A 12,089-nucleotide genomic window follows, 5' to 3' on the forward strand; every position below is an offset into this window, starting at 1 on the left:
ATATTTTTTTTACAGTTTGAATGTTTGTTTGTTTGTTTGTTTGTTTTTTTTTTTCCTGATGTCAATATCAATTTTATACTAGGACCCCATGGAAGAACAGCCATGTCTTCGTAGACTGGCAGCTGAATGGGCTATCCTACCGTACATATTCGTTGCTTATTTCCCTCTCTTGTTTTCTTCCTCTTTTCCATATTTGATGCATTCTATGTATTATTCTACTGTTGATCATATGTTTTATATTGCTTGTCATACTTTTACTGTACTCTTTTTTATGCTGAATTTACGGTGAATAAATAAATCAAATCAAAATCAAAATCAAATCAGCAAGTACAATAGTATCGTCAGCGTACAAAAGAGTGAATAAATTTATATAAACATCCATTTCATTCTCATAAAAGCAATCGTGAATTGATGTAGATAGAGAGCTCAGACAATTGTATCTCTCTTGTAAAAAAGATTCAAAATCATTCAGATACAGTGCAAATAAGATTGGAGACAAATTTTCACCTTGCCTTACTCCTACGTTACTCTGAAAAAAATCGGATTTCTTACCACCATATGAAATACAAGATTTAGCGTTGTCGTATATTTTGACTATAACACGCAATAATTTTCCATCAATCCCGTCTTTCAATGATTTAATCCAAAGCGAACTTCGATCAACTAAATCAAAAGCTTTTTTATAATCCACAAAAGCACAATACAATTTTTTCTTTTTTTGTAAATGCCAATCAATAATTGCGCGCAATGAAAAAATATGATCCATCGTAGAATAACCTGACCGGAAACCGGCTTGAACTTCACCAAGTAGATCATAAGAGTCAATGAACAAAGTAATGCGTTCATTTAGAATAGCAGTGAATAGCTTACCAACACAACTTAAGAGGGTGATACCCCTGTAGTTATCCGTAGCATCAGGTGAGCCTTTACCTTTGAACAAAGGTTTAATCAAGCCTACCACCCAGCTTGAGGGTATTATACCTGTGTCAAGCACTTTAAACAGCTTGGTAACAAGTTTCAAAAGAGATTTAGAACTATTCTTTAACAATTCATTTAGAATCATATCATCCCCAGGAGCCTTGTCATTTTTAAGACGTTTAAGCTGCTGTATCACTTCAGACTCATCAATTCTTCGATTCAATTCATAATTCATACCAATGCCATAATCAAGTTCTACGACATCAGTATTCGAAGCTTGACTGTTTAAGCTTTTAAAGTGTTCAAAGAAATCTTCTGTTGAAATGTTCGAAGGCGCTGTAGTTCCTTTTTTGTTTCTACTTATAATATTCCAGTAATCTTTGGGGTTCTTACTTTTCAAACTCCTTATGTTAGTATGTAAGTCAGCAAAGTATTTTCTTCTCTTTGATCGTACAAAGTTTTTATAACTCTTGCCAATTGTTCTCTTTTCATCCATATAATCTAATCTATTTTCTCGACATTTGTTTTTAATTTGCATGAATTTTTTCCTATATTCTTCGCACTCTTTATCAAACCATGGCTGTGAGCTAGAAAGAGTCGTTTTGCTAATATGCGATTTACTCTTCATCTCGTGCAGCATTCCAGATGAAGAAGCCGCATTAACATACACTTCTTGCAATAGATTGATCGCTTTGTCGATGTCCTCTTGACCAACATTATCAACATTTATGGATTCGATAAAGGAATCTAATTCGGATATAGCAAAAGCGTTCAAACCATTTACAAACTCAGACTTCCTATCGTTATTCCATTTAATCCTTCTCATTTTTGTGTTATAATTGTTATCATCTTTTTCGGAACTATTGGCCGTTTTGTCAACACTTTTCAAACAAGGAACGGTTGACGTTTTTGCATGGATTCTTAAGACGATCGGGCAATGTTTGTTCGACAAGAGTTCATCAAACATATCCACATAAAAATTACTGAGGTTCATAAATAGTTCAGATGAGGCTATTGCGTAGTCAATGGTGCTAACATCTGCACATGTAACGCGACCTTTACCTTTATCAGTAATGGTCCGAGTTGTTACAACGCGCTCATCAAAAACCTCTTTTGCGCGCATGCAAAATTAGTGTGCGCCGATCAAGCACCTCTAAAACAATCAAAGGCGCTTGATAGTAGACCAGCCAAACCTCAAAAAAGGCTCTAGATAAGGATTCGACGGCATTTTTTGTTAATGCTCCGTTCTCATACTGAAAGTCTTGCAAAAATACTAAGGAATAGCGTACGGCCGGATGTCACGCGCGTTTTTGCCGAAAAATGTCATTTTTAGCACAAAATTCAGAAGCATGTCAAAAATCACGATTTTTATTTTTTGCTTGCATTCAATTGATATTTGAAAGATCATGAGTTTCAATTGTCCCTTTTAATGAAATTGCAATTTAAATGTGTTTCCTTAGCATTTTGAAAAGTCATTTTGTACAGCCATATATGGGGCTCTCAAATGTTTGGGTGTTGTTTTCTCGAAATAATATTCACAGATTACTTAACGTTCTGCAAAGTTTGCTTTTCCAAGCTAATTAGATGATCTTCCAAAAGTACTTTAATGTTTTATAAAACTACAAGTGCTTCTTTAATTGAATGTGTCAATATTATTTCTAGTTTTCTTGAAGAAATCTTTACTTTTAATCAAAACTCTGAACTTGCAGGAACTCAGAAAATGCATTTTCCGAGCATTTTCCAGTAGCCCCGCGCAGCTTGTGTGCGCGCGAATACTTAATACGTGTGCGTACGTCTACCACGCACTACCCCTACGATCTAGCTACATACAGGTAAAATCTCTCGCGCGAGAGCTGCATGTTTCGGTCGTTGAGTTGGAAACGTGGTGACTGGAAAAGGGACTATTTCCTTCGAATGTAAGTAACTTAGTAAATAAATACATAGTTCCTTATTGCACTGCATAACGGAACTTAAAAATCTGTTTTGATCTATTAGTTAGATATACAACTTTGATCTGAGACTTGGTTAATATCAAGGTTCAAGCGCTAGTACTACGTTAGGCCGATGTCTTTAATTACTGTATTTCGCACCGATCCCGTGGGCGCGGGCATGCCTACCAACCCCCGGGCCGCCACCCGACCGTGCCGGCGGTGTTTGTTAGTGGAACAGCGATTATTCCGTAAAGCACGTCTTGACACGGTGCGAAAAGAGGCCTAACAAACATTAGGTCTACGTCTAGATTTAGGTGTCTTGTTAGTTCGATCTAGGTTTGTAATTTATGGCCTCATCACATGCAGTTGGACTGAATCCTCGTCTACTGTTAGGTCTAATCTATCTAACGGTAATACACTCTCTCTAACTGTTAATACTAACGTTAGTGTTAGACATTCTAGCTAGTAGGGGTAGTGTTCTAACGACGAATGTTAGTGTTAGTGCTAGAATGTACGGCTACGCCTGTTATTATGCCAAAACAATTCAATCGGGCTAGGCCCTATGACACTAGTAGTATAATCACAATGAACTTAACACCTAACGTTAGCACATTAGCAGTTGTGTAACGTGGACAGTACAGGTCCACTACTACTAACGTTACTGCGCTGGTTAGATGTATTTCTATTTGTAGGGCTAGAGCCAGGTCCAGGGCAAGGGGCTGTAGACTATAACTGTTACAGAAGATGTAGATGTAGATCTACCAACGTTTAGAGTCTAATAGTAATATACTAGACCTACAATATAAAATCTTGGGCCGGGGTCTGAAGCATAAATAGCTGGCGTCTGGAATTGGGATCTAGGTCTAACCTTAGTCAAGATCTGGGCCACTGATTCTACCTAACGTTAGAGGTTTCTAGTAATCTACTACTCATATCTAGGCAGTTTTGTTGTAAAGACCCAGCTTACTAGGCCTAGCTAGACCTAAGTTTAGGCATCTAGAGGTTCTAAAATCTATGCATAATAATTATACTATATATGTAGGCTAACTTTGATCAAAAAGTTCATGTTAGATCTAACATTTGAAGATCCTAACATTAGCTCTAACGTGAATTATCTAGGCTAATATTAGTCTCTAGAGCAGAGGTCTAAGGTTGATTCCACTCTTTCTGGTATTTGTAGACCTGTGGGTTCAGAAAAAGAGTCTAGGATTTAGGCCTAGGTGTTTTATATAAAAGCGAGTCTACAACCAAGTGATCTTGCCATTCGAATATGCCTGAAAGAGAGAGAGAGAGAGAGAGAGAGAGAAAGTGTTCAGTCCTGACTGCCAACCTCTCCTAATCTGTGAATCATTTACATGTACTCTTCTAGTTTACAAATAGATCTAGTCAAAGAGAAACTATTTAGAAATGTCTTTACTCATAAGTACCAAGTTCTTATGTTAATGTCTCAAAGAATAAAGGTTCATTTGAAAAAATGTAAATATTACATTTTAAATGGATCATTTATACCGACTCACTGAAACCTAAATATCTTCTTCTTTTTTAACTTTTTAAAAAGCTAAAAAAAAAAATATCATCTTAATGAAAGAGATATATTTTTAGTTATAATTGATTTGCATGGGAAACAAAGAAAATTATGTCAATGTCAAGATGCCTTTTCAAAACAATTAAATTTCAAATTGATTTTATTTTTTGTTCACTATTAGCTTATAATGCTCTGCTTTAAAGATGAAAAAAAAAATTATTTGAGTCATGTTGATTTCTGTTTTCAGCTAGATGTACCAACAAGTGGACAGACTGAGTCTTGTCTTCAAACTTCACCAAAGAGAGAGACATATGCCTATTCTGACTTGCCAAAATCTAATTGTAAAGACTGAGCTCTTTCTACCTGCAACAAATTGCAGAACAACCAGAAGGTAAGAAACGGTAAATGTCTTAAATAGCGGTCTAATTTGAAATATCTTTTAAATACTAACTTACTAAGTGTTTGATTATCAAATGTATCACTTCAGTGCCCAGTTGAAAATAATGCCAAATCTAAATACATTGAGTATCAAATATTCCTATTCCATTTGAATAAATTGTAACAAGCATGTTTTCGCTTTGACAGTTGCATTACAATGCAGTGTACAAATACTTTGCAAACAAAGAGAGGAGAATAATCTTATACACGTGTATCTCCATTTATATAATAAGGGGAGCAAATCTATGATCGGATGTGTATTCTTGTTTTCTTGTAAATTCATTGCATGTTCTATTGTAGAGGATCATATGAAAGAACGGTATTCTATCTACTGAAGATGAGATCATATAAAAATCAAACATAAATGTAATCAAGTAAGATATTATATGTAATGAAATATTTCTCAACCATGTCAATTGGCACAAGTGTTTAATGTGTGCACAAATGAAAATACGTCTGTAGTCACAGATCAATTAACTTTCCATTGTTATTATGTTGCGTTAAGTATGACGTAAGGGTGATATGCTGTGATGTATTGTTCTTTATTTTTATCAAGGTGTCACCAACAAATGGACATGCTGAGTTTGAGATCACATCCACTAGAGTGAGGGGGAGATAGAAAGATGTCTTGACTGCGATGTGAATGCCCTTTCCAGCTCAGAAGTAAGTGTCATCGATTTGAAATTAGGAATATCATCTCATGAATACAAATCGATTTATGCAAGGAAATCATATCCTAATCCACATACAAATGAGAGCATGATACAATCAAATATTTGTGTACAGGAATTACAGGTGTCAAGATGACTTCCATCCTACATAATTCATTTTCAGTAAGATATGGCTTTAGAGCATCAAAGATGATAATAACAATGACATGATTAATGTATTACATGTAAGACAAATTAATGTTGACAGTGACCTGAAGATCCAAAATCTCATACTAAGGGATTCATGAGATCGTGATGATTAATTCTAATTCATGATGAATGTGTTTGTTTATGTTGCAGTATGATTATCCTGTTTCACTCATAAAAATGATAACTTATTTAAGTTTTTGTTAATTGTATTTTCGACCAGAATTAGCACAAAGTGGACAAAATGGACCCTGCAAACCACAGCCAACTACGGACAAGAGAGAGAGAGAGAGAAAAAAGAAAGAGAGAGATGTCCTGACTACCAACCTCTAATCTGTGCATCCTGCACTCTATTTCGAAAGGAAATGTGGGAGGTAAGCAATAATACATGTACATGTAAAATGTAAACCCCAAATATGTTGGAATATTTTGTCAAGCCTTTGACATCTTGACCAAATTTTTGACTGTCGATCGTTCATTGGGCAGAAAATTAACGCATGTTTTGCTAAATGAATGCAGTACTGCATATGCATGTAGTCAATCACTCCAACAACGAAGATTTACATGAATTAACGCTGATTATTATTTTTTTTTTAGCCTCTGTCAAAGATGGTTGCAGGAGTTTTTATGTTGTTGCAATCATCATTCACACGCACATCTGTCCTATTCTCATCTTGCAATAACTTAACATTTACTCAGCAGATCATCTTCAACTTTGGTTTTATACAGAAGAGATGATTACCTGCTGAGCCTTGTACAAGTAGCATTTTAGTTATTGTTGTGATTTTGCTGCTGATTGTAAATTACAGGGAAACCCTGATTTTTATTGACTGTAGAGCATTGCTACCATGACATTATATTTACCTTCGGATGGCAAAGTTACCATAACCTCTAAGCAATTTGACTTTGATTAGTTATGAGGGTATTGATGTGAAAGGTCACAGGGACATTATATGCACGAAAGTGTTGAATGTATCCAGTTGCAGTATCAGGCAAGCACTACCTTGAAATTCTTCTGAATGGAATAAAAAGCTTAATGGAAAGAATTGGATATTTGGATCATGAAAGTTTCCTACATTTTATATTTCATCGTGTACTCACGGTTAAATTGCTACAATTAGGATCTACTGTATAAAATAATATACTTTACAGTTTCAAGGAAACACTACATATAGAGGAAATCAAGTAACCGTATGTCTTTATTAGCCTATATGTCACTGTGTCTTCACCAAAGATTAAAATGCCCATGTCACTTTCCTCATCAAGTAAAGACAGATACACCATTCTTTCTCTCTCTCTCTCTCTCTCTCTCTCTCTCTGTCTCTCTCCAGAAACAACCCTGCCAGGCTATCCGGTCCGCATCCAGATTCCGTATGAAGGATGTCATCAGAACCTGAACTTACATGTGGAATGCATCCATCTAAACTTCTCAAATATAATCACAATGTGCTTTCAGAACTATTATAGAAGTTGAATATATAAAAGACATGTGTATATATTAGACATTTCTACTAATCCAGATTAAATGCTTCTTTTCTAATCTTTTTTTTCTTTTTTTTTTCCCTTAGTGATGAAGTAAAACAAGACCTGATATCAAAATGTGCACAACACTACTTGGCAAAGAGCATTTACAATATGATTTGATGTAGATCTACTTCCAATTTTGATGGCAGCATTAAAGGGATGAGGGATGGCCTACTTTTGGTTGAGATGGGGGCTGATATGGAGATTTTGTAAAATAATGAGAACCCTGTTACGAAATATTAAAGAGTAAACAATACCAAGAGGAATTCCAAATTTATTTGTTAAAAATTGGTTTTGAAAAGGCTGAGATGTACAAAAACAAAGAGGTCCTAATAAAGGTGGCACCCACTTCTAATTATTATCATTCTGTGTCACTTTTAAAAAAAATTTCTCGGCCGTTTCAAAACCAAGAACTTTAATCAAACAAACTTCAAATTACTCTAAGAATTTGATGCTCTTTCATATTTCATAAGTTGTTTTTATTTGCTTGCAAAAAGTTAAAGTCTGAATCTCCATCTCAACCAAAACTATACCATGCCTTGGAGACTCACAGTTACAAGCCGCATACTAGTAGTTCATGGAAATTGATCCTGTTATTTCCTTTGAAGCCCAAACGCCAACATTTTAATCCTGTCAGATTGGAATGTCTTTTGTTTTTGTTTTTATGGGGGGGGGGGCAACAAAAGGGAAGTGAACTTTGCCTTTCTTCATCAGATGGAGGAAAATATGTGACATGTTAGTCAGAAAAAAAAAACTGCACGTTGAAGAGCTTAAAAAGAGAACATTTCACAAAGTAACAGTTGGTGAATCTGAAGGGAAATAGCATAGAGCATGTTTTTTCTTTTCTAGTTTAAGATATAAAAGAATAGTATGTAGCTTAAAGGAACGAACATAAGTAAAATGTTTCAATCCAAACGCCAAGTACAAGAAGTAGTGAAAAGAAAATGTACTGGTCAAGATGTATGTTTTGCCAGGTTTTCTTTCACATGTGCCATAATTGTCATGATGTTGGTAATACTGTAATATATGTTAGCTATTCAGGGCCCCAGCAATGTATTCTGTTACTTGGAATGAGGGAAAGTATTAGAGGGAAATACCGGTACCATGCATTTTGGAGAGGTGATTTTTTTTTTTCTTCATTGAGAGACGAGTATTCAGTACAGATACCTTATCACACTGGTTTGCAGAACACAAAAATAATATCAGACTAAAAGTAGATTTTTAAAAATTTGGCAGTCACCATTCTAATTTAGTTGTACATTGACGAAAGTTCAATGCAACAGCGTACAGTCATAATTAGCTAGGATATGTAACCACAAATTTTTAAAAAGATAGAGATATTGAAATATTGCTTAAAGAGAACATTTTGTTTTTCTAACTGGTGTAACGTTTGTGATGCTGGACACATTATAGTATATGTCACATTAAAAAAAAAATTGAGGCTGTCAATGCAGTTAATGTAGTCAGCGCAATTTGTATTTTTCAAACTCTTTTGATGTATATCACAGAGATTTGTTCATGAAAGACATTTTCACTGAGGACTCATTCTTTTCTAAAGCTTTTAATCATTTAAGAAGATTGCTTTCAGATGGATTTTTTTGTTTGTTTTTAGACGTCCACAAATGGAGACTGAGGTTCTTTACCTTTCAAAACGAAATACTGTTGAAGAGAAATAATTATATATATTTTGCAGGATTCAAGCATGTTCTTACTGTGTATGGTATTCTAATCAGCATTTTGGTAACCAGCAACATAGATGTCAAGTGCTGCTATTCTAGTAAATGTACGCTAATGGCAAATCATTGCTTTAAAAAAGAGAAATTGCCTCGTTTACTGTTTACTGTATTTCATTCGTGAACGCTGTTTGAGACGGTGGTTGCGGGCGTGTGCACATTGTGTAGTACGTTTTGTTGGTTGACTGGGAATTTAGAGTGTTGGTGATAACTGAAATGATTTTTTTTTTCACAAATTTGTGATAATATAGAAAAAAAATCGAATTGCAAACAAACAAGTTGTTACATGTCTGCTCCAAGGACATAGAACTTGGCCAAGGATTAATATAATCTGCAATATAGACTCGATGATATAACCGACTTAATGATGGGAAGGGGAAATAAAGCTGTTATTGCATTGTACGCATTTCACTTCTACTTCCTTTTCGCTTCTTATTTTCTCTTTTGAGGGTGATATTTGCCTTACTTTTTCACACAAATCCGGGATACATTATAACATTTTTATGTCGCCGACTAAGTGTGCGTTCTAAACAACGTTCATGTCAACAATCAACCATCATAAAAGAAACATTTAGTATAAGTCTTCTGCGGGAGAATAAATCAAAATAAAATGCAAACACCTCGCCTTAGAACATTACCAAAGTAAAAGTGATTTCGTGCCTATCCCTTGCAGGGCTCCGTTTCAGGGCCTGAGAATGCAAACTATATAGCATTACGAATTCCAAAGCATTCTCGGGGGAAGGGGTGAGTATGCAGGATGGGAGATTTGGTATCGTAATTTTTCCCAGTAACATGTGATTTGTTATCACGGTTTCCATGACAACCATTTCCGAACATAGTAAACAATTTTATATAACTCTTAGGTTTCATTGTTAAACATAGATTAGTTAGATTGACACATTTTTCACACACACACAAAATGTTTCAACACTTTCGTACGTTTTACAATTATGAATATTTGAAATTTTCAGGGAGTGACCTAATGATGATCAGTTGCCATGGTAACAACACTGCTGATTTTATTTTTTTTTTTGGGTGGGGGGGGGGGTGGGGAAGAAGCACATTTCAGTCATATCAAGGTGCCACAAAGGGTTTTGCAGTCAGCTATCCAACCTGTCCATTGACTTCGCCAATTATGTAAGATAAATACCTACACGCACTATACCATGTACAATATATATGGGCTTACGCTATACATTCGATTTTTCATTCAAAATGCGCGTCCGGTAAAAATACATCGTCCCATTTAGGATAACATAAAACGAGTTATCTTTCGCCTTATCTTGTAATTTCTTTGCTGCATAAGATATCAGAATATATATTATATTTCGGAATAATAAAAACTTTTGAATAGATTGATTTAGGTAGTTTAAAAAAACTTTGAAATATTGGTAGATTTTACAAAGTACAATTTTGAGTAAATCAAGTTTTTATGTTTCATTGCGCCATATATGTGCGTGTAAAAATTCTACATTCAAATGCATATTAGTCAGGTTCTAAACTTGAAATGGAAGATAACACATTTCTAGTTTGAAAGGTACTTATCAACCATTACTTATTTCGGTAAAAAAATAAAAATCGTGATTTTTTACATTCTTTCAAATTTTGTGCTAAAAAAGACATTTTTCGGCAAAAACGCGCTTGACATCCGGCCGTACGCTAAACTTGAGTATTTTTGCAAGACTTTCAGCTGGAAAACTTAGCATTAACAAATTTTGCCGTCCAAAGTAAAAAAAATCGTCTTGGCTGGCCTACTATGATAAACAACAACAAAAACTCCAAAGACCGCGCGTGTCAGCAACTGAGGACCGCGCGCTGTCATTTTTTGTTTTGTTTGTACAGGATTACGTTAGCACGCACTTTCCTGTCCATTCAGTTAGGCCTCATTTGGTATTATGCAGTGGCCAGTAGACTGTGGCGATCACGAACTGCGTGTGAATTGTCTGAAGTAGGGTCGAATTTTTCCCGAGACCGAGTTAGTCTGGAGCCTTCTGGAATAAAAGTCGGTTTTCCTACTATTATCATTTTTCTCAAAATACTCCAAACCGACTCATTATTCCGGCAAACCGCGTCAGCCAGGTAAGTTTCTTAGTGGACTCTTTCGATATATTGCAAGAAAAAATGAAATGGTGCTAGACGGGTTCTCAAGCACTTACCGAAACTTAGTTTTCACTTTAAACTGAGGTCATAATGCGAAAAATATGATGGGGCCTGCGTAAAAGCAAGCTTGTACAGAGCCGCGCAGGTCCCGTGATAAAATCAGATTAGGGGAAGTATGAGTACAGATATTTTTTTTAAAGATCATACTATAACCGGGGGATCCGATAGAAACGAACAAAAATCAGATCAAGTGTTTCTAAATAGAATACAGAAAGGTCACATGTTGCATCTATAACCTTTTACAAGTAAGGACATTGGGAGAACAACGACAGAGATTGTAGGGATTCAAGTGGGTGTGATGGTATAGATGATGGCGTAACAGTTTGACTTAAATACATAAATAGAAGGTGGGCTAATAAGAATAAAAAGGGTCCTAAACCATGCAGGCCGTGTGACCATGATAATAGACAGCTGCCATGCGCAAGAATTCCAACAATCGAGTGTAACAATAAGTACAGTGCTTACGCAACAGGCAGACTGATCAAAACATAATGAATGTACATGTTTAGGATCCCGTCGGACTACTAATAGAATATAGACAAGGGGGAAATACTGAGCGACAAGTACTATACCATATGCATGTCGTAGCTGCTCAAAAGATATTGTTTTAATTTTCGTTTGAATGAGGTTAAAGTGGTGCAGCTTATAAGTTCCATGGGAGTTCATTCCAGTACTTAGGCTCAGCGAACATAATGTTGTTTTTTTCGCAAAAATTGTTCGGGTACGTGGAAAGTGATACGCATAACGTTGGATAATCATGAACTGCATAGTTTCTTGTAAACATTTGGGAAAATACATATGGTAATTGGCCAATTGAAACATGAATAGACAAACGTTGTAACAAAAAAAAAACTCAGGAATTTTCTAAATTTTATTACTCACAAAAAGTTCATACGTGTAGGATAAGTATCCAGCCTGGTTTACAATTCTTATAGCGCGTTTTTGCACAATAAATAGCGAATCGATAAGGTTTTTAGAAGCATTTCCCCACGCCAGAATCCCA

At 35.5% G+C, this 12,089-nt stretch overlaps 1 protein-coding gene and 1 long non-coding RNA gene across 2 annotated transcripts in view; both read left to right on the forward strand.

Moving 5' to 3' along the window:
* LOC139745512 (gamma-butyrobetaine dioxygenase-like) overlaps nt 1-12,089 on the forward strand; it is a 39,862-nt gene that overhangs the window by 13,707 nt on the left and 14,066 nt on the right. The gene's annotated exons all lie outside the window — the stretch shown is intronic.
* Nucleotides 2,424-7,183, forward strand: LOC139745519 (uncharacterized). Its single transcript, XR_011711897.1, has 5 exons — nt 2,424-2,834; nt 4,622-4,765; nt 5,369-5,475; nt 5,893-6,043; nt 7,001-7,183. It is a non-coding gene; the product is annotated as an uncharacterized lncRNA (long non-coding RNA).

Source organism: Diadema antillarum, unplaced genomic scaffold (genome assembly GCF_040938485.1).
Source record: "Diadema antillarum isolate AM-2024a unplaced genomic scaffold, OU_Dant_1.0 seq00001273_RagTag, whole genome shotgun sequence".
Taxonomy (NCBI): Eukaryota; Metazoa; Echinodermata; class Echinoidea; order Diadematoida; family Diadematidae; genus Diadema; species Diadema antillarum.